Raw genomic sequence first — 27,680 nt, forward strand, 5'->3', positions numbered from 1 at the left:
TTGGCTCACACCATTGTGGAGGATGATAAGTTTAAAATCTGCAGGTCAGGCCAGCAGGCTTGAGTCCCAGGGAAGAGTTGATGTTGCAGCTCAAGTCCTAAGGCAGTAGACTGGAAGAATTCCTTCTTCCTTGGGGAATGGCAGTCTTTTTTGTCTTATAGCCTTCAACTGATTGGACGTGGCCCACCTACATTATGGAGGATGATCTGTTTTATTGAAAGTCTACTGATCTAAATGTTAATCTCATCTAAAAAATACTTTCACAGCAACATCTAGACTGGTGTTTGACCACATATCTGGGTACCAGGAATAGCCAAGTCGACACGTAAAATTAGCCCCCACAGGGGGGCCATGAACCGACTGTGAGGGGCTCCCATTTGGCGTGCAGCCTCCCGAACTACACTTCCGTCTACGCTCTACCCAGATCCCCTCCGATCCCTTTTCTATTTCTGGGCAGCTCTCTCCCAGATCCAGGGTACTGCTGCCTCCTACAGCCCGCGCCACCTCTTCATCAGAGAGCTGCCCTCGGGTGCTGGAGTTGGCTTGCCTGAGCCACTGGGAGCTGGAGCACCTGGTGGCCGCTGTTCCCCAGAGCGGCCGTTAGCCCAGGGCTGAAGAGGACAGCTGTGGGAAGCCCAGCCTCTCACTTGATCTACTCTCCAGCACTCCCCGTGGGGTCTGGCAGGAGCCACCATCTGCGGCACTTCTCCTGACACATCGGCCGTGCTGGGTTTCACTTTTCCCCGCCTGCTCCCCACTGGCCCCTCCTGCTTCACCAGTTTCCCTGGCAACCTCTCGAACCCCTCATCTCAGGATCTGCTTCTGGGAAACCCAACCTAAGACAGACCCCCATGTGCGGAGAGGAGCAGGGCGTGACGCAGACACATGCATTCATTGAGACAAGTGTTTTCTGAGCACCTGCTCCGTGCCAAGCGCTATTTCCAGACACCGGAGATAGAGCAGTAAAACAAACAGACGAAACCCCTCTACGTGTGGGGCTGACATCCTCGCGTCTGGCCGGAACTCGGAGGTCTTTCTAGGCTGCAATAGAATGTCGGCATCTGTTCTGGTGGCGCTGGTCCCTATTTTGTCATTGCGTATCCAACCTCATCCCCACGAGGCCTTGGTAGATACTGGAGAAGGCGAGCTCAGTTTCAGTTTGATTTGTGCATAGTTTATCTCCCTGTTGCCACTGGTTTCTTGCTTACAGGCAGAAATAAAGCCCCTGTTACTTGCAGCTGCCAGCGTGAGGCAGGTCTCATTCTTTATCAGCCACAAAGGCTGTGCCCTCATTGTACTCCAGAGGGCCGAATCTTGCCCTCCCTGCTTGCCCACGACTCTCCTCTCCTCGTCACGCCGTTTTCCTGCGGCCCCCACCCGAGTCCTGCTGTAGTAGGATCAAACCGCCGACAAACTCCCCGGAGTGAGCCATACCTTCCTCCCCGTGATCAGAGGTCCTGTGTGCCCCCGAGCGCCACACGGTGTGATCACCAACTTTACAGACGCACGTAAAGGTGTGTTGGTGTCTGGTGACTGATACGAAAATTCAATAAAAGGCAAGTTAATTAAAACAGAACAAGCTCTTGCCTGGGGCTGGAAAATGTAACTGCTTATTATGTGACTGAATGTGAAGATAAGTGGGGAGTATAATGTTTTCTCCCTCCCAGTGTGTTTCTTGGAGTCTGGTTGGCAAAGACAGAGCGTGAGGCTGCCGGCTGGGGATGGACGGTTCCAGACCTAGACCGGGATGTGTGTATGCACATGTATGTGGTTGGCCCCAGGTAGGGGTTACATTGCAAGGAAAGCCCACACACTGTGAGCTGTGCAGGGCATGAACCTTGCGTCGTGCTTGCTTGTAACCCCAGTGCAAACGCAGTGCCTGGCTTACCAAGGGTATGTTTGATTAACTGCCACAACGATGCCATGAAACGAAATGTCCCATTATGGGCTGACCTATGTTGTTGTTTTCCTTCCCCCAAAGCCCCACCCAAATTCATACATTGAAGTCCCAACCCCAGGACCTCAGAATGTTACTGTATTGGGAGATAGGGCCTTTAAAGAGGTAATTAGGTAGAATGAGGTCAGATGGGTGGTCCCTGACCCGATATGACTGGTGTCCTTATGAGAGGAGATGAGGACACAGACACACACAGAGGAGAGACCATGCGAGCACATGGGGAGACATGGGCAGTCTACACGCCAAGGAGAGAGGACTTGGGAGAAACCAGTCCTGCCCACAACTTGATCTTGGACTTCAGCCTCCAGGACTGAGAGGAAACGAACGTCTGTTGTCTAAGCCGCCCCGTCTGTGTTGCTTTGTTACGGCGGCCCCAGCAAACTGAGATGCCCCTGACCTCTTGCTGTTGCTCAGGGTCTGCGGGTGGCCGGGCGGTCCTGCTGCTCATCACCCAGCTCACCTGCCCCCGGTAGGCTGTCAGCGGGTCCTCGGTAGCCTCGGCTGGGACGGGCGGCAGCATCGCTGTGCTCCACGGGGTCTCTCGTGCTCCAGCAGGGAGCCTGGACTTGTTGTCATGGTGACAGCAGGGCTCAGAAACGAAGAGAGAAAGAACTAGAAACAGAGCATAGGGCACAGCTCCCTGGAGGTCTAGGCTCCCGGCTGGCACGTCATCACTTCTGCCGCATCCCATTGGCCAAAGCAAATCACGTGACAGCCTGGCTTCTAGGGGTGGGGAAATAGACCCCGCTTCTTGCTGGGAGATGCTGCAGAGCACAGGGGCAAAGGGCATGGATTTCGGGAGGGGTGGAGAAATGGGGTCGTTTTTGCAATCAACCTAGAGGATTCCTAAGCATTGTACTTTGAAGGTGAAAATCGGAACTTCAAGTCAGAGTAGCTTAGAGGTGGTTAAGAGGGACAGAAACACTTAGAAATAGTTAGAGGCCCCTTGCCAAGCAGGGCTCCATCAGAGATGAAGATAATGTTCCCTGGCATTAGGTCCAATGGAAAAATCAGAATCCACAAAATTTCTGGTGACACGGTGTTTAAGGTTTGTGGTGTACCCTCGGAAATCCACACACGGTAAGGGATAAAGCTGGTAGGGATCCCCGGTTTGAGTCCAACAGAAAAACCCGCATCTTGACTGCTAGCGTCAAGATTCCTGTCTCCTGCTGCAATGTCGCTTCCTCAGAAAGCCCTTGTCTGGGTCCCCAGCCTAAAGGAGCGTTCTTGCTGTGGTTTCTCAGCAACTGCTCACTTGTCTTTGTAGAACCTCCTGCGGGGGACACTGCGTGTGGCTCCGTGGGCCTCCTTGTTTGATAGATTGCAAACCACATGGGGACAGGGACCTTGCCTGGCTTGGTTTCCCAGCACGTGGCAAGCCCACCCTGAAGTTTTGCTGATCGACTGCCTGACCCCCTCCCCGGGGGGCGCCGAGCTCTCTGCCTTCCTGGGAAGAAACGGAGAATAACCTTGTTGAGAAAGTACACAGGCCTTCCTTGGCAGCCCCATTCCTTTCGGGCAGCCTTGCAAATAAGTGGAGATTTATTTACAAGGAAATAAAAAGGTTTGCATTTCTAATGGGCTAGGAACCATTAAGTTGATGCCATCCCCTGCTTGCCTGCCAGGGATGTGAGAGAGACAGATGGTAAAACTGTGACCAGCTTTTGCAACTAAAACAAACGCCCCCCAGCAGTCCCCCCTGGCCTGTCGTGGCACCAACGAACTCACTCTCTGGGGGGTCCTAAAGCTAACAATGGTTTGGTTTATAGCCTTGTTCCAAACTGGCTTTGTCCAGCAAGATGTTTCTCAATAGCTCAGAAATATGTGAGTACATTCCTTGAACACTTGTAATTTAGTTCCAATTGCTCCTTGCTGGTGGAACAGGGCAAATGAAAATAAACAAGATTCATACTTATTTTCAAGCACGTTGCAATATGAGCAAAATTAACTTTGGTAAATAAGACCCTCTGAAAAAAGGATGGAGTTGGTAGAAACTGCTTCTGTACCCTGAAAACTAATTCTGGAGGCTGAAAAGACCCAGTAATCAAGACAAGAATAGCAATTTTCAGGATGGTAATGCGGCAGGCAAATAGCTGCTGGGACAGGCCGTGCAGGACGCGCTCAGGAGTAAGATACAATACAATGCAATTTATTTTTCTCCAGCATCTTTCACATGGAAGTTTAGCAAAATGCTACACCGCTAATTACTGACTCTATGCAAATACAAGTAGGGTATGTCGTGCACAGTTCATCAAATGGATGGGATCAGAAGACACGGTAGGACAATCCCAGAGACGGGGAGCCGGTCAACGCTCCATTCGGGCCAAGGAGAAGGTCAATGGCGCCATTAACAGGGAGCTGAAAAGCTACTGGACAGAGGACGTCAGGGCCAGAGGGCTCTAGGTGTTCCTAGGAGGCTGACCACAGACAGGCCAAGGTACCCTGGAGAGGACCAGGAATCAGGCCTCAAAGGGACATAGGGGATTAATCAGAAGAGGGGAAGAGATGCCAGTCGTCCCTGGGAATGTGTGGGACACTAGGGTGATTCCTGGAGTGGGATGCGTTTCTATTGAAATTCCGATGTGGACGAGATGCCATAAAGGTGTATGGTGACGGTAGATGGAACACACACCTGTGTCCGGCTGAAGAAGGAGAGGTGGATGGGTGCAGGGTCCTGGGATCGGGGGGGCCAGCAGTGGTGGTGTGATGGGGAGAGGTGACCAAGGCAGGCCCCAGGGATGCAGCAGAGAGGGCCCGTGGAGGTGCTGGCTAGTGGGGGTCAGGGGACCCATCTTCGTGGGAGGCAAGAAAGTCAAACCCAAGGCCACTCTTCATGTTCCGGCGCTCAGAAGAGCTAGAAGGTTGAGGTGGGGAGTTTTAGCCAATAACACTTGAAGGACACATCTGGGGCAATGTTGGTTGGATCCCGAAGTCGCCAAGTGCTCAGTGAGGACAGCGAATGAAGTTTCACCATCTGAGGGACTTTGCATCCTTGGGAGGCAGACAAATTGGGGCTCACAATGGGGGGACTTGTTGGGAAAGACAATTACAAAGCCGCCCCGGGACCCTGGGTCCCTGATTCGAATCCAGGTGTCTCAGGATGAAACCAACTTCCATGAACTCACTGAAAACAAAAATAGAAACTAACGTCTAAAACCCTAAAGTGTCCAGAACATTCTAGAAATAATAGAGGAAAGCGGTCAAATTGGCCATCGGCATCTTATAGATGAAAAATTTTGAAAGAAAGGAAACAAACCAAAACAGAAAGCCGATGAATTGACTGATATTTTCCCTTTGCGTCTTCTGGTTGGCGTTACTTTTTTAGACTCCGTCGCCAGGCCCCTGTGGTTCCGACTGTGCTAAGTGTCGCATTTTAGAAATGTGAAGAGGCTCAGAGATGCGCAGCCACAGCCTATGGGTACCACCTTCTCACCTGCAGACCAGCGGAGCAAGGAGGCCGATTTCTTCTTGGACGCTTCAAAGGCGCCCTTCTCTGCAACGGCTGAAAGACTGACACTGGAGAGTCAAGGGCAGGCTTAGATACTCTCCTGGGGTGATGCTTTTCACCATCATAAGGAGAAGAATTATGACGCTCTTTCCCTCGCGTCGTCAGCCATGGCCGGAGAAGAGAGAGAGAATATTTACTATTTTGTCCTTACAAAACACAGACAGAGCTGCCCCACCGTCTATTCGAAAAGCAGGGACTTCATATTTTGAGACGGGGCGTCAGGCCAGGAAAAGTGGACCATTTCATCCTATTTATTTATTTAACTCTGACAGTGGAACCTTCTCCCAAGGAACTCAATGTCACGCCTGCAAAATGCCCGGGCAGAGAACAAGCCATTGTTACCTTGGGGGAGAATGACTTTGGATGTATTAACAAGGCAACAAAATCAGGAGACTGGAAGCTAACGATGAGCCATCAGCATCATTTCCTCCTTGGCTGAGCTTAGTCCGAAATGACAGCGTTGCCTGCGGGCTACAAAGCCAGCATTCAGAGAAATTCTAGAGTGGTCTTTCTTTTATATTTTACTGAGCCGAAGAGTGTCATTTTTCATTTGGTGTTTTTAGAAGCTCACGTCCACTCGTTCTCATTAGCCGTGGCTGCCTCTCTCCCTGAGAGAAGATGAGGCATCTTAGATCGCAGCCATGGAGGGGATTTTCCTACCTGGGGGAGGAGACCTGCGTTCCACCCCCAGGGGAGACAGCGTTTGGCTAACGGGGCGGCAGGAGATGTGGGTTCTACTCGGTGGCCTGAGGATGCCCTAGTAGGCTACTTTTCCTTGTCCGGAAACAGAACTGGACCCTCCACCCTAACGAGACGGCATTACAGCCCGTGAAGCCCCAAAGAAGAACCAGGAGCCGGGACCAGCTCTGGCCACCCCAGGTCAGCCCTGGGGTAATGAAGACCCCCCTCTTTCCGCCTTGAGGAAGAGCTGTTCAGACCAGACCTTCTCTCCTCTGTGGAATTCTACCCGCACATGCTGCCACTCCCCCCGCCCTGGCAGAGCCACCCTGGAACAGGTGTGTGCTTTTAGCCGCAGCGTTCTTCCAGAAACTCAGGGAACCCGCATCCCACTTTCTGGCATTGATGGATGATCCTCTCGGTTGGGGGAAAATGTTCTGGTCATGCACCATGTGTTAGGGAAGAATTTACTTTCCCATACAGGGCTGAGAAGAAAAGGCCACAGGAGGCGAGGGGTGTTTCTCTCCCTGTCGGATGGCTCCCAGCTGGACCCACCATTTAGGGCTTGGGTGCCAAGAAAACACTTGGGGGCTCCAGAGGCACTTCTCCGTGTCTGCAGCTACACCAGGGACCAGGGACAGCAGCGAAGTGATCAGTCTGGGGCTGGCTTCATTGTCACCCAGGCCCGGGAGTGGGGCCAACTTCCTCTGAAGTCCTCAAGTTTTTGTCTTGGGGTGGCGCCAACCAAGGACAAAAGAAGAAGGGGCATCAGTGGGTGCTGCCGGTGCAATGGACCTGCCGGAGGTTTCTGGCCGAGGCCGGGAGCCTCAGGGCCTGATTTGCCCAGGACCCCATCTCTCACCTCTTAGGCCTTTTCCGCCTCCGGCTCTGCAGAAAGATGAGTGGTACTTCACCCCAGTTGGAGGCCCGGGAAAGCTCAGTGGCTGCTGAGGGAGAGCAGAGGATAACCACGAATGACCCGCTTCTCTGCTGCTCTTTAGACCCCCTCCTTGGACCCCCACATTTCCACCAGCTCCCTGCTCTCTGCAGTTCCGTGTAGCTGCGCCAGTCCCTGTGGGAGACCTGCGAGAAGGCTGGGTGGACTTCAAACTCCAGCAAGTTGCTTAGCCTCACTCTCTCCCTCCATCTGATGGGAAGGACAGCCCGCCTCGCTGGGTCGCTGCCAACATTAAAACAAGACCGTGTACTTGGAGCTCAGTGCTGGCACCCAGGAACCGTCAGCAGGAGCTGTTTGTATCAGGGAAAGGTTGGGGACCAGGAGGAAGCAGGAGCAATGTGATTGGAAGGAACAGGAAGGATCCCCGTGAAAGGAGGAGAAACTAGAGGCAGCTTCTTGGCAACCTGATCGGGTCAGGGCCAACTCCAGTCACTGTACGTGAAGGGGACTCCAAGTGGGCCATTCACCATGCAAATATTCTAAGGCCAGCGTGTCACCCCCAGTTCCTGTCCTCTCTCCTGCTGGCTCTCGATGTATCAGCCCAGGATGTATACAGCTGGGAATGTAAACCGGTTAGAAAAGAATTCCGGGGGGCGGCCCAGGCAGACAGATGTGGTAAGGACCTCCAGGCCTCCATCGGGAGACCCGCCCGAGGTGGCCCGGTCAGGCCCAACTTGGGAAATCACATTCTTTTTCAGTCCACCAGGGGGCCATTTACTAAATCCCCGACACCAGTGAATTCTGTCCTCGCTTGGAAAAACGGCTCCCTCGTGTCTTCCAGGGCCCACCGCTGTTTATTAACCTGCTGGAGGGCCAATCTTTCACAGCTTTCAGCGACCAAAAGGCTGCCAGGGCTTGCTTTTCCTTTTTGTTTTTTTCAGATGGTCAGTGTGAATGCATCTCAAGTTTCCTGTGGCGTCCTCCATTGTGGGGAGTCACTCACTGATGACGGGACATAGATAGTCATTACCCGATTCATTAATGTTATTATCATATTAATATTATTATATCTTGATAACAGATATTGATGAATTGATTTATGCATTTGATAAGGATTTATTGAGTACCTACTGTATGCCCGGCCTGTGCTAGGCTCTGGGAAAACAACGATGAAGAAAATCCAGGCTGGATCCCTATCCTCAAGGCAGTTACAATCCCGTGGGAAGCTAGACAGGAATCAAATAGTCACATAAATGAATGAAGGATCGCAAATTGTGTTCTCAGGAAACTGTCCAGGGCTCTAATAGCCTCTTGTGAGAAGATTTGACTCCATCAAGGAGCTGAGGGTGCTTTTTGAAGAAGTGACCCTTGAAAGATGAGATGGAGTCAATAGGTAGCTGAAAGTGGGCAAGAGCGATCTGGCCCGAGGAGACAGCATTTGCAAAGGCCCTGTGGCTGGAGGGCATATGGCAGCCAGAGGTGAGAGTAGAGAGGGATGCGGACACAGTGCACTGTAGGGCTGTGCACTGGGTGAGGGCCCAGCTGAGAAGTTTTAGTCTTTATCCCAAGAGCAGTGGGAACCACTAAAGAATGTGAAGTGGTAGTGTGGTCGGAGTGCCTTTTAGAACAATCGCTTTGGTTTCCTGAGGTGAGCTCGACCATGCACCGTCCAGATCGCCCTGCAGAAATAAAGGCTGTTCCCCTGGATGCTGGGAGGGCTGCTGGCAGAAAGCGCTCAGCATCTAGCCCCTTCTCAGGAGAGCCAGTGTCTGGCACCTGATCAACCCCAGGAGGGCTCTGAGGGATCATCCCACCTCCAGAATTCCCGGCGGAGTTGTCCGAGCCCTTCCTTGAGGCCGCATGGAAGCTCGATAATGCCCCCTGCCTAGTCCTGCACTCCCCCACCTTCCACAGGGGGCGTTGCTAACACCACCCCTGGAGGGAGCTCCTCCTGCAAGCTCATCCTCCTCTCTGAGTCTGCTTGCTGGGGCACCCAGCCTGCAAGCTCACAATAGGAAACGGGGCCAGAGAGGGTGCAGGGTGGAGGAGGGGACCAGTGAGGAGACGGGTTCCCCAAGTCAGGCCAGGGGAGCTGGCCGTCTGCATTGGGAGGGGAGGGAAGAGAGGAAGGGGCCGGTTATGGGTTGAATTGTGTCCTCCCCGGAAAGATGTGGAGGTCCCAACCGCCAGTACCTGTGAATGTGACCTTATTTGGAAATAGGGTCTTTGCAGATCATTGAGCTGAGATGAGGTCGTTAGGATGGGCCCTAATCCAGTATGACTGTGTCCTTATGAAAAGGGGAAATTTGGACACAGAGACTCACACACAGGGAGAATACGGTGTGAAGATGAAGGCAGAGATGGGGGTAATGATGTGCAAGCCCGGGAACCCCGAAGATTGCTAGCAAACCTGCGGACACGGGGGGAGGCCTGGAGCCAACGCTTCCTCCCAGCCCCCGAAGGAAGCAAGCCTGCTGACACCTTCCTCTTGGCCCTGTAGCCTCTAGAACTGAGAGACAAGAAGTTTCTATTGTTGAAGTCCCTAGTGCGTGGTCCTCCATCACGGCAGGCCTAGCAAACTGGAGATAGTCAATGAGAGACGGGGTGAGCTGTGTGCATCTCGTCATTACTCAGCTCAAATGATGATCTCGAACGTTCCAAAAGAAGCCCAAACTTAAAGTATTGGTAAGCATAAAAAAAAAAAAAAGTCATGCTTAAAAAAAATCTGTTGCTGCGAAAGGAAGAAGGGTAGGGTTCCCCATCTCCAGTGAAGACGTGAGGCCCCGTGACGCGGCTGCAGGTCTCACTTCCTGCACCGCCTCTTGGGTTTTGCGAGTAGTTTCTGTGAACACGGCTCGGCTCGGGAGTCCGCGGGCCCTGGGGCATCGGGCCTCCTGCAGGAAGCTGGCCAGGGGAGCCCTGGCTGTAGCTCTGAGGCTGCAGCAATGCTCCTCCTGCATCTTCCTGCATGTATTTGCTCCCCGACTCCTGCCATAGACCCGTACCCCAGAAGGCAGACGCCCCGAAGCCCAGAACCCCAGCACAGGGAGGCAGGAGGCAGCCGGAATGTGCATTTGTTGATCTATTTCAGTGATCTTAATGTGCACCAAAGAGGGAGATTGTTGCAAATGAAACACAAAAAATGAAAGCTTTTTCAATCTGGGTGTCTAAGTAGATTTTTCAGTCCCACCAACTCTGTGGCAGATTCTTGTGGGCATGTGTGTAACCATGATTAAAGGTACACTCCCTCCCAATTCAGAATGCCCCTAGAACGTTCCAGAGATAAAGGCCAAAGAAAGAAAACAAAGGCGACCCACAACCAGCTCTGATCTTTGGAACAGAATAAGGTTAAAAAAAGATTAAAATAATCACAAAGGTATGATTTAATCCATACAACGTTATAAATATTAATGTGAAAAAGACTTTATATTGGGAAACGCTATTATACAGTATAATGTTGATTTTATGAAAATCAATTCATTTGGCACTCATACATTTTCTACTTCTCTCTTTGGCTTTTGCTGGTGACTTAAGTATTGCAGTCCGGGTGGACGTCTCCTGCTTCGACGACTACTGCCTGACACCGAGGCATGATACGGGATTTCAACACCACGGTGGTTTCTCCGGTAAGGCTCTGTGATTTCCCGCAGGTGAGAACGGGATGTAACTGAGGACAATGAACAGCTGAGCTGCAAGGTGGATGTTTGTAATTATAACCATGATTTGATTTGCACCACACCCTTCAGAAACGCACGAGCCTCAGACCCAGGACCAAAGGTAAAACACCTGAGTGTGCAGGGCCGAGAGCTTGGAGGGACCCCACCTTGTGGGTACTCCTTCTGGGAAGGAACAGAAGAAGAAATTGGCTCTGCTGTTTTCTTATTGCCTGTAACCCTCCTGGCAACCCTGGCAGGGAGGTTTGTGGTTACCTCCACTTGACAGATGTGGCTCCATGTGGACCAAGATGTCAGTTACAACCCACGACTGTAGCCCAGAGTTTCAGGGTATCATTGATCCCAGTGACCTTCCTCAGTGAAGATTCACAAATCCTGACCGAAGAGCATTCTATGCATCATTTTGGGGCCAGAGATGCATTTAGATGGGGGTACGGGAGCACTTTTTGATAAACCTTCGTTCACTCTGAAACAACTCAACACGCTATTTCCTTGAGACGGGCGACCAGGTGAAGTTCTTTTTTAAAAATGTAGCACCTTGAGAGCACTGGGGTAGGGGGACATCAAACACAAAGTTTTACATTTGGAGCCCATTTCAGCTCACAGAGAAAGATCCGGAAGCCTTGTGGTTAGAGAATTACAGCAATCCCGTGTGAGAGTGCCAGGATGTAGCCGCAGGAACCATCGCCCGTTTTTCTGATTTGCGAACCAAGAGCCGATCGTGCAACCTTGTTAGGGAACTATTATGGGATGAAAATGGGACAAGTCAGTGTCAGGAGTAACATGCCGGCTCCTTAGCAAAGGTCTAAAGACAACCGAGTTGAATTAATTTCTAAGAGACCCTGTGACAGATTCTTGATTAGGATCCCCAATTAGGGAAACCTCGGTTTCGTTTTTGTTTAATGTCAGGAAGTTAAGAGACTGCTAGGCAGATGGCTGCCAAAGATGCCAAGGAGGAGGGCTCGCCTCATTTGAAACGTACCGGGACCACTGCCGCAGCCCCTTTCGTACTTTCTCCAAGGAGGAAGCCGTGAGATCCGTGTGTCTCAGTCGATGCCCAAAGAGGGAAACATGGTCATGACCAGACAGAGGGCTCTGCTCATCCCTGGAGCCCACAGGGGCTAAAACATGGGACGAACTTGTTCTGTGAAAAGGGGAAATGGAAGATTCAGTCGGACTAGATAAATGTGCCCGGGTGAAACGGGCCAGCAGAACGAGAAAGTGCAGGGAGAAATCTTCCATTAGGCTATTCCCAAGTTGACAAATGTCTCCAGTTGATGGGACCCGGCTGGCAGGGTACATCGAGGGAAGGGGAGGTGGCGTTCTCGAGGCCTGTTTACTTATCCTATAGGTTGAAGGAAGGGGATGAGACGGAAGAGCAGGGCTGGGCTGCAGGACGCCCACGCAGTGGGGAAGGGGGAGAAATTCAGGCACAGATGCAGGTGCTGGGGAGACAGTCCAGGCCCAGAACCCGGATTCCAAAAGGTAAAGGCACCAGGACAGGACTGGATCAGGGAGGCTGACACAGGGCAAGGAGGGCAGGAGACACAGATCAGGAAACCTGACTGCAGGGTGCAGGCCATCACACCGGGGAGCCTCATGGAAAGGGGTACATCCCAGCCAGCATGACAAGGATTGGGGGCCCTAAGGCCTGTGAAGGGACAGATGAGGTTCCTAACCCTGGAACTGGGGGGTTTGTGAAGTCAGGGGGCGGTCAGCAAGACTCCCTTTGCTTCTGACACCAAGATACCCTCAGGTTGGATAATTTGCTAGAAGGATTTGCAGACCCACTGAAAGATGTTGAACTCACAGTTATGGTTTATTACAGCAAAGGATTCAGATTAAAGTCAGCCCAGGGGAGAGATGCAGTGGGCAGAATCGAGGAGGGTCCCACACACGGGGCTTCCAGGTGTCCCCTGCCAGTGGACAGTGCTGACTCCTCCCAGCATCGATGCGTGACAACGTGCATAGGGTGTTGCCAGCTGGGAAGCCACTCGAAGCTTGGTGTCCAGAGTTTTTGTTGGGGCTCCATCACGTAGACATGGCTGGATCCCTGTGTGGCTGACCACAGCCCTCCAGCCCCTCTGGAGGTGGAGCTGATATCTTGTGGCCCACAGCCCCCACCTGAAATCACACGTTTAGTCTCTCTGGCATGGCCCAAAGTCCCCAGGTAAACAAAGACACTCCTATCAGGCAGGACATTCCAAGGGCCCAGAGATCCCCTCCCAGGAGGTTACCAGGACAGAGATACAGGCTCAGGGCAAAGGATGGAGACTCAGCACTTAGACACAGGGTCTAGCGAGGGGACCAGGTCCCCTAATAAGGCTGCAGCTGGGGGTCAGAGGCGGAGTGTCAGGTGTGACCTAGAACTGGCTCCCGGGACCAGGCAAAGGCACCTGAATCCTCTCTCCTCCAGGTGAGGACAGACGTGGAGGAGCGAGTGGGTGGGAGGGGAAGAAGGGGTCCCGAAGCAGACACCTGGGAGGGAGGCAGGTTGACCCAAGTCACAGTGCAAGCTGGGGAGGCACAGCAGGGCCCCACGGGCCCCCAGAGGATGAGGAAATCCTTCCTCAAAGAGAAGGGACCGTTTCCCAGAGAAGGGATAAAATGTGCGCAGGTGAGAGCCACGTGGCCCTGGTGCTATCAGAGTTATTTGGGAAAAGTACTGAAAATTCAGATTGTTTATAGCCCCACCGCCCCCGCCCAGGGGATTAGTCTCTGGGGCTGGACCAAGGAATCTGTATTTAAGAACCATCTAGCGATGGACTTAGCAGCAGAGTTTCAGGAATGTTGGCTATGGGTGATTTGGCCCACTGGGATGGGACAATCAGCCTCTGTGGCAGCTGTGGTGGGTTCCATCTCAGCTTCTTCTGCTGTAAGGTGGGATTTTTTTTTTTTTATGTTTTTGCTTAGGATAATTTTTTTCTAGTTTGTTTTTTATTGAGGTTATAATAGCTTACAACCTTGTGAAATTTCAGTTGTACATTATTGTTTGTCAGTCGTGTTGTAGGGGCACCCCTTCACCCTTTGTGCCCACCCCCTGACCCCTCTTCCTCCTGGTAACCACTCATCTGCTCTCTTTGTCCATGTGTTTGTTTAACTTCCATCTGTGAGTGGAGTCATACAGAGATTGTCTTTCTCTATCTGGCTTATTTCACTTAGCATAATACCCTCAAGGTCCATCCATGTTGTGGTGAATGGGACGGTTTTATCCTTTTTTATGGCTGAGTAGTATTCCATTGTATACATATATACAATATCTTCTTTATCCAATCATCAGTTGATAGGCACTTAGGCTGCTTCCACATCTCGGCTATTGTGAATAGTGCTGCAATGAACATTGGGGTGCATGGATCTCTTTGAGTTGCTGACTTCAAGTTCTTTGGATAGATACCCAGTACTGGGATAGCTGGGTGATACGGTATTTCTATTTTTACTTTTTTGAGAAGTCTCCATACTGTTTTCCATAGTGGCTGGACCAATTTGCATTCCCACCAGCAGTGTATGAGTGTTCCCTTTTCTCCACAACCTCTCCAACATTTGTTATTTTTTGTCCTGGTTGTTTTTGCCATTCTAACAGGTGCAAGGTGATATCTTAGTGTAGTTTTGATTTGCATTTCCCTGATGATCAGTGATGATGAGCATCTTTTCATATGCCTGTTGGCCATCTGTATATCTTCTTTGGAGAAATGTCTGTTCATATTCCCTGCCCATTTTTTGATCAGCTTGTTTGATTTCTCGTTGTTGAGTTGTGTGAGTTCTTTATATGTTACAGAGATTAACCCTTTGTTGGATATATGACTTGCAAATATTTTTTCCCAGGTGTGGGTTGTGTTTTTGTTTCAATCCCATTTTCTCTTGCTTTGTAGAAGCTCTTTAGTCTGATGAAGTCCCACTTGTTTATTCTTTCTATTGTTTCTGTAAGGGGAGATTTTTAACACACGCCCTGTAGGACTGTTGGTGGGGTTGAGTGAAACACCCAGGGGGTACTCAACCCACATTGCCTAACACTCCAGTGCACAGATGTTCTTCTGGGATGATGGAAAAGTTTTGAAACTGGAGAGAGGTGATGGTGGCACAGCATTGGGATTGTGCTAAATAAACGCCACTGAATTTTACACTTTAAAATGGTCAGTTGTATGTTATGTGAATTTCACCTTAATAGTAATCATAATAAATCTTCCAGGGTACAGAATGCCCCTCCAGGATATGGCTACCTTTCCAGATAAAGATCCAGGATCTTTAGGGTGCTTTGTGTCAAGATATCCTGGCTTCCTTGCCTCCCCCCGAGCTCTGCACACCCCACCCCCAACTCTAATGTCTGAAGTGTGTAGGACTCATGTGAACTCTGAAGTCTGCTGTGTAATAGCTCCCCCTCCCTTTAGGAATAGAGAATATTTATAGGGGCCGGCCCCATGGTGTAGCGGTTAAGTTTTCCAGCTCCACTTCTGTGGCCTGGGTTCACAGGTTTGGATCCTGGGCATGGACCTATACACCACTCATCGGCCATGCTGTGGTGGTGACCCACCTACAAAATAGAGGAACATTGGCACAGGTTAGCTCAGGGCCAATCTTCCTCAAGCAAAAAGAGGAAGATTGGCAGCAGATGTTAGCTCGGGGCCAGTCCTCCTCGCCAAAAAAAAAAAAAAAAAAAGTCTATTTATAAATTTGTGAAATTGTTCCTCTGCAAGTTCTGCTAAAAGCTCACCTCATTCTCTTCTGTAAAGTTTGCAAAGTTGGCAGAGCCCAGGCCTCTGTACAGATAGGGGTCCCAGATCTCCCCACTTGGCCCAAGCTTATATATTTAGAGGACTTTTATGAGGTCTATTAAGGCTGCCTGGGCAAACAGCTATGCCCAGCAAGGTCCAATGGGATTACACCCCAGAGAGGCGGTGAGGAAGACAGAAGCTCTGGACAAGTGAGTTATAAAATGGGGTCAGGGTACCCCCTGTGGTTACCGGATCCGAAAGGCCTGGAGGGGTCCCCACTGAGGCTGGACTGCAGGCACAGGGTGGGGCCCCCAGACCGGGCCTGGGACCCTTGAATCCTTGAAGCTCCCCACCACCTCCATCGGGGCCAGATGGAGGTGCAGCCAAACCCATGCTCGCCTCGGGCATTGCATTCAGCGAGCGTCAAAAAGTAGCGGGAAAGGGATTTCTAACCACGCTCCCTCTCTCGGAGTCTCATTGTGATGAAATAGTCGAAATGCAGCCTGGTCTAGGCAGGGGGTCCCCTCCTTTTAGGCAGATCACAGAATAAAGTCCAAATGGTGGGGGTCCCCCAGAAAGACCTGGTTAGGCCAGCAGATGTCAGAAGATGACCCCTCGGGGGTCCAAAGCCACACCCATTCCACCACAAAATGCCAGTCCCTTGAAAGGTCAGCCTTCCCCACTCCCCCAAAAAGAGAGACTGCCTGGAAAGTAGTTTTTAAGAATGTAATTAAAAAAAGAGAAAAAAAAGTGTTTTTAGGGGCCGGCCCAGTGGCGCAGTGGTTCAGTGCTCACGTTCAGCTTCGGCGGCCTGGGGTTCACCGGTTCGGATCCTGGGTGTGGACATGGCACCGCTTGGCAAGCCGTGCTGTGGCAGGCGTCCCACATATAAAGTAGAGGAAGATGGGCACGGATGTTAGCTCAGGGCCAGTCTTCCTCAGCAAAACGAGGAGGATTGGCGGCAGATGTTAGCTCATGGCTAATCTTCCTCAAAAAAAAAAAAAAAGAAAAAGTGTTTTTAGCCAAGGTGTTAAAGTTTTACAGAAAAGAAAGTGAAAGACTCTCTACCCAGTGGAGAGCAGGCATTAAGGACACGTTTGAATGTAACAGGGTCATCTTTGTTCCCTGAATCCAAGACCGTCTCCTTGCCAGGAGCGGTTTCTCCTGGCTCTTTTCCGGTTTCCCACAGAGCCTCTCCCCTGCTCCACGCCCAGCTCAGGGGACCCTCCAAGGTGGGGTCCCAGGCTGGAAAGAGCTGGAAAACCGCTCGAGTCCCCTGCAAGGGTGGAGGGGCCCAGGGCAGGGAGATGGTGAGCCGATTCCCCCGGGGGTCTCGGTTGCTGAGAACGTCAGGCAGCTTCCTTTCGTCGTCAAGGATCTCCATGAGGAAGTAGGAGCAAGGTGATTAATTCCATTAGCAGTGGGAGAAATGAGCAACTTTGAAAAGCTCACGGATGGTTTAGACCCAGGCGTTTCAGGCCCGAGGGACCTGAGAATCCACGGATGCCTTCCAGCAGACCTGGTGCCAATAATCATTTGAAAATGCCTTATTCGTTTCTGATGTGAAGTGATTTGCTTATACCATTAATACACCTCTGAACCTTGCTTTTGTGTGGCGTTAAAACCAAAACATTCTTCTAGAAGAACATGGAAACGGCAGGGGATGAAGTGGGTGAGCTGTCAAGTCCTTCGATCGTGTCAAAGTTCCCTAAAATAAGTTTGAGAACCACGCCCTGGACCAGTCTCAAAGGAAGTGCTGTGTCTGTGTCCGCCGGGCAGCCTGTGGGCAGGTGAGCGTCTTATAGCCGAGCTTAGGACCCTGGAATTTGCTGTCGTAGCTCAGATCTCCACTGTAATTGAATACATAGGTTGTAAGTATGCCTTTGAGGCCTGTCTTCCCTGATAAGTGCAGGATCTCTGAGGATAGGGCCCGTGTCCCTTTCATTCACTGTCATCATCGCAGGATCCATTGTGGGGCCTGGCACCAAGTAGATATCACATAAATATTTGTGGATGAGAAGATATAGGTCCGTTTGGGACTGGATAATAAGCTTTCCCTTTTAAGATTCACAAAACAGCCCTGGATCAGACACAGATAAAGAAGCACAGTGTTTGTTTCTGCTTTTTGTTATGTTCGCTGCAGGACTTCTCAGAACCTTTACGATTCTGGTGTGCTTTGTGAATCTCCGCGATGGGCCTGTGTTGTGCAGTGCTTCCCAATACACAGTGTTCCTCAGAGTCTCTTGATCGTGTTACCTTCTGTCTGCACTGCTTATTAACATTCGGATGGACCAATCAATGTTCTAGGGGATGCAGTTGGCGCTAGATGATGGTTTATAATCAGAAGGATGACAACTCGATTCTAAGAAGAGGGACATAGATGAGCTGGTAGGAGTGCCTGGAGAAAGCTGCCAAAATGACCACTGAATACAAGTGATGTCCAAGTCAGCCCCGCATGCGGCAGGCTGCTGGGAGGGGCACCAGACCCAGGGAGCGTGTGGAAGACGTGTCCAGGTGTATCCGCTCCGGACGGCCATGGAGTTGGGCTGTCTAGACACCAACTCCTGCTCCTCTTTGTTAAGGGTAGGGTTGGGGATGGCGCCTTAGGTCCTGGTGCTCTGGCCTTCTACACTGGCAACACACAGTGGCCAGAGCAAGTCTTTGGGACCAGCATGGTCCTGGCAGCTGGAGATTGGAAGCTGGTGTATGCTGATGGAGGAAGGACAAGGGGATATAAGCAGAGAAGAGACAGCGCCTGCAGCGAGGCGCGAGTGTTCAGTGCTAGGGGCCCGAAGAGGCAAAAGCCCCCGGAGGAAAGAGCTCGACGGGCGTTCGAAGTTAGCGAGGCCGGCACGCCATGAGGGGTGTGCGGAAAGGAGGCGGGAGGGCAGCGGAGAGCCAGGAAAGGTTTTCAGTGGCTCGAAACAAAAAGCAAAGACAGAAACAAAAAAACAAAGCCCGGATTTGTAGCGTTGGCCGATTTCCGTGGTGCAAATATTCACGTCGTGGCTGGTTTCACGCAGCCAGGGTGAACCCCGAATGCAGAGTTGGAAAGAGGGGAGCGTGGTGGCCCTCGCCAGCTGGTACAAGCCGGCTCTAGCAGGCGTTCGAGGAGTCAAGGAGTTTGGAAAGGAAGACGCAAAGCCGTTAGAAGGGTTCTAGGCAGAGGACAGAAAATAGGATCTGAGTCATGTTGGTCAGTGAGCCGCGAGGCTAGAAAAATGGGGTGAACTGGAGCATTTGGGAGTAGACCTAAGACCTCTCCGCTTTAGAACCTTGGCAGAGGGCACCCCCCACACACCCCGCTTCTGAGAAGCACAGTTTCAGCGAGAAGAGATAGAAAGCCCATTGTCAGACCTTCTCATGCTGGGCCGAGACCCGTTTTCCCATTTAGATAGCATTAAAGGCCTTCTGTAAATTAACCAAACATGAGGGGCTGCAAATGAAAACTGACGCACCCCCTCACCAAGGGCCTCATGCCCTTCTCCCAATGGTTCCCATTCGCTGGAGTAAGTTAGAGCCTTAACACAAGGCTTCGTGACTTTTGTCAGGTTAAGCGAGACCTTTAAGACTCCTTAAACAGATTTTTCTGCAAGTAATAGGATCATGGCAGAGAAATGAAGCTATCTGTCATGTAAACCCCAGCATAGAAGGAGCAGGAGTGCAATAACGGGGGGTGAGGGGGTGGGGGGTGGGGTGCCAGGCTACCAGAATACCTGTGCAAATGAAAATTGATTTTCTTGAGAATTCCTCGCCCGGTGAAATAAATTAAATCTACATTTACTTGTATTTGTTTAAAAACCTTTTTGTTAAAGTAAGTGCAGCAGTATATAGACATAATCTAATAAATTTGAGGAGGATAAATTATACCTAATAACATTCTGTGCAGAGAATATACACAGAAGGAACCCACACGAGGAAGGCTCTGGAAGCCGCTTAAGGGTTTGGGTTAATTCTCTCTGTAACGGTAAAACTGACAAACGGATATGTTTAGACCTCTTCCAGCTTGTTTTATTTTATTTTTTTCCAAATCAGTTTTATTATTATTTTAATTGGGAAAAAATAACCTACCAAGTTTCCACTTAGCCTGAAGAAATAGAAATCTAAATAGATCTTGGAATTTAATGTCACTTGAATGGTGCGCCACTAGGAGCAATCTTTAATGAGAGGAAACTGCATTACCAGCTGTACACGAAAACACATCAAATGGAGCCCCAGCTTCCACCCTGAGCGCACCATCCTGCCTCTCAAATTTTCACGCTCCCTCCCAAGAAAAGGGAAATTTAAAAGGCAGCTAGTGTTTATTGCGTGTCTAGTAAGCACACAGGACTTGCCATTGATTGCATCCCGGCGTGGCGCTGGGGTGGGTGGGGTGGATGAGTTTTGCTTTCTGACTGCATTTATTGATGCATTCGTGTCCTGTGACAGGGTACTGGTTGATCCCATTAGTCATTGTCACTGTAGCTGTTCTAAATCATTGGGAAATTAAGAACAACACAAGAAAGGCAACTGATTCCATGTTCAATTTTTTTTCTCTTAACGTAGGTGTTTATTGCTATGAACGTCCCTTTTAGAACTGCTTTTGCTGCATCCCCTGCACTTTGGTTTGTTGCATTTCCATTTTCCTTTGTCCCAAGATGTTTTTTGATTTCTCTTTTGACTTCTTCTTTGATTCGTTGGTTGTTCGGTAGCATGTTGTTTAATCTCCACATGTCTGGTGAATTTTCCAGTTTTCTTCTTGTAACTGATTTCTAGTTTCATAGCACTGTGGTTGGAAAAGATGCTTGATGGGATTTTAATCTTCTTGCATGTATTAAGCCTTGTTTGGTGTCCTAATATATGATCTGTCCTAGAGAAGGTTCCACATGCGCTCGAGAAAAATGTGTAGTCTGCTGCTGTTGGATGGAATGTTCTGTAATGTCTGGTAAGTCCATCTGGTCTAACATGTCATTTAAGTCCAATGTTTCCTTATTGATTTTCTGTCTGGATGATCTATCTATTGTTGAAAGTGGGATATTGACATCCCCTACTATTATTGTATTACTGTCTGTTTCTCCCTTCAGGTCTTGTTAATATTTGCTTATGTACTGAGGTCATCTGATGTTAGGTGCATATTGTTCAAAGTTTTGACCAAATGCACCAAAGAGGGAGAGTTACTCTTGTTGGGTGGCCCTGTAATGCCAGGCACTGAGCATATACCATCGAATCCTAAAACAATGTTGCTTCCATTTTACAAACGAGGAAATTGAGGCTGAAAGCAGAAAATCACGATCAGCAAGTGTGATTCCAAAAACCATGTTCCCCATGTGACTTCTTCATCTCACTGTTGGAAGAGTCAGCTGGAGAGAGCCATGTGTATATTTTTTCCTCTCTTAGGGTTTTCTTGTGGTTTTTTAAGAGATGATGAAATGGAGCACCTCAAGTTCTGTATCACTTTCTAATCCTAATTTTTGACTTCTGTCTTTCTGGATTCCTTTTGAGCTGTTCATAAAAATGGGAAGTTTATGCACTATTGACTTTCAAGTCAAGCCACAGCCAGACTGCTCAGCCAGAAAAGTACCACTGCTTCGTAGCATCTGAGGAACTTGCAATTCTTGACTTTTTGGAACTGAAAGCTGACCAGGTGCCAAGTGTAGCTAAGGGCCTCCGGCAGAAGCCAAGTGCCATAGATGCATCAAGTGTCTTCCACCCTCTGACCCCACTCCCCAACATGTCTCCTCTGGCGCCCTGTGTCTTCCCCATTCCCAGGACTGGCTGTGTTGATTTGGCCTTCCAAACCCTTGGTGGGTGCCTAGCACAGCCCAGGACTCAGCCACACAGCGCTGAAGGAGAGACAAGAAGCTCACCACTGAGAACTCACAGTTCAGAGGAGCTGGCTGATGTAGACCATAGCATGTGGTGAGATGGGGTGAATACCCCAGAACAGGAGGAAGTGACTTCTCAACTGAGTCCTGAAAAGTGGCAAGGGGGTAGCTAGGAGGTGTGAAGGAGGGCAAGGTGAGCAGCCGGGCAAAGGCATAGATTTGAGAAAGAGTGTAATTTCTGGCTGCTCTTGAGTCATTCTGCCATTCTGTGGAGCTACAGGTGTGGGAGGGAGGGCATCAGAGCGACTGGGCCGACGAGTTTACAGGGCAGTCTCAGGGGATCCGTTAGCCTTTAGCTGGGGGCAAAGTAGACTCGCTGAGTTTTGAGCAGCAGAGGGCCTTGTTTGGGTTTGCATTTTAGAAAGACTTGAGGAAAGTGCCCCTTCCAAAGCAGGTGTCACTTCTTAAGAAGCCACCCCGTGCCAGCACCTTTCAGGGGTGGGGCCCAGAGTGCTTGAGCTCAAAATGCAGGACTCATCATTCCTTCCTCTCTCTCCCTCCTCTCTGCAATTCAGCAAAAGCTCCCCTCCCAAACACACTCAATCCACGTCTGTGTCTCTCCATCCCATCCTTCCAGCCAGGTCCAAACCACCGGTCAAGCTCCCCTGAATTCCTGCAGCAGCCTCCTCCTGTCCACCTGCCTTCAGGTGCCCCCATCCGTTGCCTGTGGACTTCCTAACATGCAAATCTGTCACTTTGCTCCCTGTGCAAAACCCCACAATGACCTCTCACTGCTCTCGGGAGAAAGTCCAAGCCCCTTCTCTGGCCCATGAGTCCCATGCGGTCGCTACCCACAATTTCCTTCCCACTCCACCTGGCCCCGCCCATTCTGGCCGTAATGATGCCTTCATTTCTCCAGTGGCCATGCTCTCCGTTGCCTTCCTGTCTTTGCACATTCTTTCTTCTGCCTGGAATGCTCTGTCCCCCTGGTCACCCTCCATGCCACCCCCTTTCATCTGGCTAAGTTCTATTTGTCCTCCGGTTTTCAGTGTAGATGAAGCTTCCTCTCTCAACACTTTCCTGAGCCCCATGTCCTGTCCAGGAGCCTGTGGCTGCCACCCCTACCTTCTATTTCCAAAGACGACTTCAACAATAGCTCTCATTCCACCTGTACCTCTGTGATCTTGCCACTCCCCCATCAAGACGAGGAGTCTAACTCCTGTCCCCTTGAATTCGGGTGGGCCTTAGCGACTGGCTCATAACCGAGAGAATATGGCGGAAGTGAGGCTGCATGACTCCAAGGCTAGGCCAGATGAGGCCGTGTGGCTCCCACTGGTTCTCTTAGAAAGCTCTCATTTTGGACACTCATCTCAGTATCTCTCTTGGAACTCAGCTGCCATGTTGTGAGGAAGCCCAAGCCTTCAAGACATTCCAGCCCAGGAACCAGGCATGATGAAAGAACCTCCAGATGAGTCTGACCCTCAGTCATTTAAATCACTCCCAGTGGAGGCCCTAGACATCAGGGAGCAGAGACAGGCCATCCCTACTGTGCCTTGTCCAAATTTCGGACTCACAGAATCACTGAGCAGACAAAATGGTGGTTGTTTTATGTCCTTCTGTTTGGGGTAGTTTGTTAACACAGCAATAGATAACTGGAACAATTAGTCACCAAATAGCCCTTTCTCATCCCCTCTTCCTTGCTAAAGAATTCTGGTTTTGTTTGGAGTGGCTATGTACCCACCTATATACTGCATCTTGAACCTGCTTTGCAGCTGGGGCGGCCATGAGACACAGTCAAGTGATCTGAGAAAGCCTTTTCTTTCCTGTTACGAGAGAACAGTGCAGCTTCCACTCCCTTTTCTGCCTCAAATGAGAACATGATGGCTGGAGTTGCAGCAGTCATCTTGTGATCCTGAGGGAAAGGCCAAGAGACTCGTCAACATGTGGATTTTGATATCGTGGAGCACCTGAACCAACACCAATAGCCACCTACCTGGACCTTCTTGTTAAGTAGGAAAAATAACTCCCTTTTGGTTTCAGCTTCTCTAGCCAGGATTTTGTTCCTTGCAGCAGATGCGTTGCTGACTCCTTCCATGTTCTTCCTCTGTGTTAAGACATGTCTACCCTCACAGCGCGTATTTTCACAGCTCTAGGGGACAGAGGCTCCATCTGTCTCCTTCACCATCAAATTGCCAAGCCCGGAGTCTGGCGTGTTGGAGGGGCTCAGATATCTGTTGAATGAAGTTGGATAAACGAAGGATGTCAATGGATTTCCAGGTGGTCAGAAGCAGAATCTCAGAGACGCGTCCAGCCTGACAGTTTCAGGGGGGAGAAAGGGCTGGCGGGGGGGTCTCTGACTCCCATCCCAGCATCTCCTGTTGCCAAGGTCGCAGGAAACCTCAGTTCTCTTTATAGTTGGTCTGGGGTGAGACGGGGGAAGCGTCCCTCAGCACAGACCTGTGTGGAAAGCTTCCTCGCCGCCTTTGGCGTCAACAAATGCTAATTGGACGTAATGACCATTGGCTTTTCTGGTGCCCTTCACACTATTATCATTTTGTGACTTCACTGAAAAAACCAACCTTGTAATTTTACTCGGCCTCACAGAAAAATCCTTGGAGGATATGTTCTAAGGCAGGGGGAAGTCCAGATGCATTTTTCTGCTGAGGGGTTTATTCCGCTTTGCATACAGATTTAGGTTGTGCACGTGAAAACACGTACTTATTTTAAACTGGAATAAGCATGCTGTGGGTTTTTACGGCAGTCTCGTCCCCGCTGTATTTCTTTCTGATGCTCTTCGGTCACAAATGGTCAGCTCCACAGTTGGCCACATGCTTGCTTTTAGGTTGAGTGCCCTTTAGTGTGGTTTGCATTTCAAAACATCCAGCAAAAATCTGCTCTTTAATTTTCCTTTGACACGTGGAGAAATCCTTTGACAATTTGGTCAAGCAGATGGGAACCGCGTATCCGTCACGTACAGGCTTCTCCAGCCCTGGGCTCTGATGCATGCTGTGTGTGTTACCTGTCCCTATCATCCAGGAGGGCAAATCGTTTCTAGACAGCACCAACCATCGTGTGGGATGTCGCAGACTCCAGCGTGGCTTTTGGAGTTCATCTCCCTGGGTTTAGATTCCAGCTCTGCTCCTCACTAGCTTTGTGACCCTGGGCAATTTTCTTAATCTTTCTGTGCCTCATTTTCCCCACTTGAAACATAGGACATAAACTGTTGAGGATGAACTTGGCTGGCATGTGAAAGGCGCTGAGAGCAGAGCTGGACGCACACTACGTGGCCACAAGAAGTGGTGGATGTCGTCCTAATGCATCCGAGCTGAGGGCTGTGTTTGGAGCAAGCCCAGAGAGGTAGGAGGTAGTCAGTGACGTGAAATGTCACAAGAGTCTTCTGGCCTCATTTCTCCACTTGTAAAAGGAATGAAATGATAGGGTAGTTTGTGAAACCCTGTGTGACTGTAGACGAAACATGTGACATGGATGCAGAGCGTTATTCTAATGACACGACTGCAATCTTGACAGAGTGGGCGGCAGAGGCTGGCAGGGTACCCGCTCCTTGGATGCACCTAAGGAGTTTTTTCTGAGTGTGTGAGGTTTCTGTTGAAAACAGGATTCACAAAGGCAAAATAACCACTAGTCCTGGCCGCGCATAAAAGATAACAAGGAGAAGATAGAGCACAGAATACAAGAGAGGAAAAGCAAATAAAGTCAGTTAGCAAATCCATCTAAAGCCCTTCCCCAAGGGCTGAACTTAAATTTCATCTCAGAACGCTTTGCATAACAAGCATTTTAAGGTAAGGCGGCCCCCCGAGAGCTACAGAATTTTTAAACTACAGGCAGATATTTCTGCTTGGTGGTTAGGAGGAATGACTTTTTGAACTCCATTCTTAGAGCCAAATAACTTTGACCGGCTATAAACAGATTCGAACTAATTATTTGCTTTTGCAAGGCTTCCATGGCATTGTCACGTGGTTACAGAGCGGCAGGAGATGGCTCTGTGTGATAAGGGCTATAAAAGAGGAAGCCGGTAGCTATGGAATCGCTGATGGATGAATGCACCAGGCCCGGAGCTGGCATTGAGTCTGTTCTGTCGGATGAGAGGGCCCTGGCAACAGGAGTGCCGGCTGATCCCTATCTGGAGAGGCACGTTTGCTCCGGGAATGAACCGTGAGCAATTGCAAATAGAGGACTTCAATTTTAATATAAAAAACCCCAAACTTGAAGCGGTTTGTGTAATCCAGGGATATCCACGAGAGTTGAAAACCGTGCCATTTCTAAGCCAGCTCCTTCGGCCCTCAAGAGACTGAGATGAGAGACCGTCAGCTCCAGTCCTCAGCCCCGATGCCAGGCCCTGGACAGTCTCTTTCCAGAGGGAAGGAAAGAGGTGCTTCTTGCCACAATCCAGAAACATGGGCTTCCTGGTGTGTCCCCATCAGCCACATAATTCAAATAATCAGTTAAAGAGATCTGTTTGAATGAAACTTGACCTCAATCTCGCTCCAAACACAGAACTTAATTCCAGATGGATCACAGACCCAAACACAAAACTGAGAACCATAGAAGCTTCTAGAACAGGGATCGGCAAACTCATTCTGTAAAGAGCCAGATATTATATATTTTAGGCTTTGTGGACCATCCAGTCTCTGACACAACTACTCAACTCTGCCTCTGTGGGGTGAAAACAGCCACAGACAGCACATAAATGAATGGACATGCCTGTGTTCCAATGAAACTTTCCTTATGGATATTGAAATTTGAATCTCATGTATGTTTCACATGTAACATATTATTATTCTGCTTTCGATTTTTTTCCCCAGCCATTAAAAAATGCAAAATCCTTCTTAGCTCGTAAGCCGTACAAACACAGATGGCAGGCTGGATCTGGCCTGAGAGCTGTAGTTTGCCAACCCCTGTTCTAAAAGGAAACATGGGAGCAAATCTTATGACCTTGGCAAAGATTTTCTGGTCAGAACGCAAAGAGCGCTAACCACAAAATTAAAAACGGGATAAATTGGACTTCATCGAAAGTTTCTGCTCATCACGAGACAGTGTTAAGAAATTGCTCATCAAAAGACATCATTAAGATGAGCCTCAGACTGGAAAAAATAGTGGCAGCACACATATCTGACAAAGGATTTGTATCCAGAACATGTACAGAATGCCTACAAATTAACAATAAAGAGACAACAACCCAATTTAAAAACTGAACCAAAGACTTGATTAGGTCCCTCACAGAAGATCTAAGAATGGCCGGGGAATATATCAAAGGTTCTCAACGTCTTTAGTCATCAACAAAGTGCAAATTATAACCACAGGAGACGGAATGGCTAAAATAAAAAAGATTAACAGTACCAAATGTGGGCAAAGATGTGGGGAAAATGGAACTCTCAAATGTTGTTGACGGGGATGTGATGGGGAGAATGGTTTATTACAAAGTTAAACATGTACCAGCATACGACTCGGCAGGTCCTCTTTGGTGCTTACCCAAGAGGAATGAAAACATATGTTTCTAAAATGACTCGTACAAGAATGCGTATGGCAGCTTTATTCATAACAGCCCCAAACCAAAAACAGCCAAGTACGCATCAATAGAAGATTGGATAAATAGTGGTCTATTTATGCGATGGAATACTACTCAGCAATAAAAAAGAACAAACTACTGATACGTGCAACAACGTGGATGATTCTTTTTTTTAAACTAAAGACGTTTTTTCCTAAGATTGGCACATGAGCTAACATCTGTTGCCAATCTTTTTTTTTTTTCCCTTCTTCTTCTCCCCATAGCCCCCCAGTACGTAGTTGTGTATTCTAGCTGTAGGTCCTTCTGGTTGTGCTATGTGGGATGCTGCCTCAGCATGGCCTGATGAGCGGTGCCATGTCTGCACCCAGGATCCAAACTGGTGAAACCCTGGGCCGCCGAAGTGGAGCGTGCAAACTTAACCACTCAGCCACGGGGCTGGCCCTAATTAAAGACTATTTTTGACAGCAGTTTCAGGTTGACAATAAAATTGAGAGGAAGGTACAGAGGTTTCCCGTATACCCCCTGCCCACACATATGCATAGCCTCCCCCATTATCAACATGGCTTACCAGAATGGTACCTTTTTTATATCAAGGATAAACCTACATTGACACATCCAATCACTTAATGTCTAAGTTGGCATTAGGGTGCACTCTTGGTGGTGTGTATTCTGTTCGTTTTTTTTTTTTTTTTCCTGAGAGGAGGATTTGCCCTGAGCTAACATCTGTGCCAATCTTCTTCCACTTTGTATGTGGAATGCTGCCACAGCATGGCTTGATGAGTGGTGTGTAGGTCTGCGCCTGGGATCAGAAGCTGCAAACCCTGGGCTGTGGAAGTGGAGCGTGTGAACTTAACCACTATGCCACCGGGCTTGTTGGTTTGAACAAATGTATAACGTGTATCTATCGTTATAATGTCAAACAGAT

The 27,680-nt window shown here is 49.6% G+C and overlaps 1 long non-coding RNA gene across 1 annotated transcript in view; it reads left to right on the forward strand.

The window, feature by feature from the left end:
* Positions 1-10,575: 10,575 nt before the first annotated feature.
* LOC139074822 (uncharacterized) overlaps positions 10,576-27,680 on the forward strand; it is a 40,930-nt gene continuing 23,825 nt past the window's right edge. Inside the window, exon 1 of the long non-coding RNA XR_011524668.1 lies at positions 10,576-10,667. This is a non-coding gene — a long non-coding RNA (uncharacterized lncRNA). The remainder of the gene's footprint in view (positions 10,668-27,680) is intronic.

Source organism: Equus przewalskii, chromosome 12 (genome assembly GCF_037783145.1).
Source record: "Equus przewalskii isolate Varuska chromosome 12, EquPr2, whole genome shotgun sequence".
In the NCBI taxonomy this organism is placed as follows: domain Eukaryota; kingdom Metazoa; phylum Chordata; class Mammalia; order Perissodactyla; family Equidae; genus Equus; species Equus przewalskii.